The sequence below is a fragment of the Orycteropus afer genome, unplaced genomic scaffold (assembly GCF_000298275.1).
Source record: "Orycteropus afer afer isolate SDZICR_OR568_19922 unplaced genomic scaffold, OryAfe1.0 scaffold00024, whole genome shotgun sequence".
Classification (NCBI taxonomy): domain Eukaryota; kingdom Metazoa; phylum Chordata; class Mammalia; order Tubulidentata; family Orycteropodidae; genus Orycteropus; species Orycteropus afer.
Window position 1 is genome coordinate 12,395,884 of NW_006921611.1, and position 1,514 is coordinate 12,397,397.

The following is a 1,514-nucleotide window of genomic DNA, read 5'->3' on the forward strand; positions in this document are numbered from 1 at the left end:
GTAGTAAATTACTTAGTATGGCTTTTCTACCCATAAGTCATTGTAAACTCAGTGGTGGAATGAGCAACTGAGGAGCTCCTGATTGTAAATGTTATCCACCTGGGTTATTTCTGTTGGGTGTGGCACAATACAATGTTCTGGGAGGTTCCCACTCTCTCTCAGGTGCTTAGAGTTCTGATGCTGTGATTGGCTGGTTTGACCACCCTGCTGGCTCAAAAGGAGGCCTCCTAGAGGCAGAACTCTCTCTGACTGCTGGGTGAGGAAGACATGCTGCTGAAAGAGACATGCGCTCCTGAGACACACACTGCTGGGAAAGAGACGCAAGAGACACGCATTGCTGAGTAAGACACCGAGGGACACGCACTGCTGGGGGAGAGACTGTGAGAGACTTGGTTGAGAGACGGTGGGCTGTTAGAGAGCCTGAGCATTTTTCCTGAACTTGAATTGTAGTCTGGTGTTTCCCTAATAAACCTCATAATCTGTGAGCTCTGTGTGGCCACTGCAGCGAATTATTGAACCCAGGAGAGAGGTGGTGGTGCTTTGGGAGGAACGGTTGGAGAAAGGGCTGGAGGGAGGCAGCATGTCTAGCCTTGCAGTAATAGGCGTTGGGTTACTGCTGGTAATCCTGTCTTACTCTTGCGGAATTAGAGGAGGTCAGAACATGTGGCCTCCTTGCCCTTTTAGCAGTGTGTATCAGTGTTGTATCTTTTCACCATATTTATGCAATCTGTATGCTGAGGAAATAATCCTAAAAGCTGGATTGCATGAAGAAGAATGCAGCATCAGGATTGGAGAAAGACTCTTCAACAACCTGTGATATGCAGATGACACAGCCTTGCTTGGTGAAAGAAGAAGACTTGAAGCATTTACTGATGAGAATCAAAGACTCTGCAGCCTTCAGTATGGATTTTGCGTCAACATAAAACAAAAATGCTCACAACTGAACCATTAAGCAACATCATGATAAATGGAGAAAAGATTGAAATTGTCAAGGATTTCATTTTACTTGGATCAGTAGTCAGTGCCCATGGAAGCAGCAGTCAAGAAATTAAATGATGTTTTGCAGATTTGCTGCAAAAGACCTATGAAGTGTTAAAAAGTAAAACTGTCACTTTGAAGACTAAGTTGTGCCTGTCCCAAGCCATGGCCTTTTCAGTTGCCTCATAAGCATGTGAAAGCTGGACCATAAATAAGGAAGACTGAAGAATTATTGATGCCTTTGAGTATTAGCAAAGAAGGGACTGCCAGAAGAGTGAACAGATCTGTCTTGGAAAACGTACAGCCAGAATGCTTCTTGGAAGTGAGGATGGCAAGACTTTGTGTCACTTGCTTTGGACGTGTTATCCAGGAGAACCAGTCCCTGGAGCAGGACATTATACTTGGCAAAGTAGAGGGTCAGCAAAAGAGAAGACAACCCTCAATGAGATAGATAGATTGACACATTGGCTGCAACGATGGGCTCAAGCGTGGCAATGATTGTGGGGATGGCACAGGACTGGGCATTGTTTCCTTCT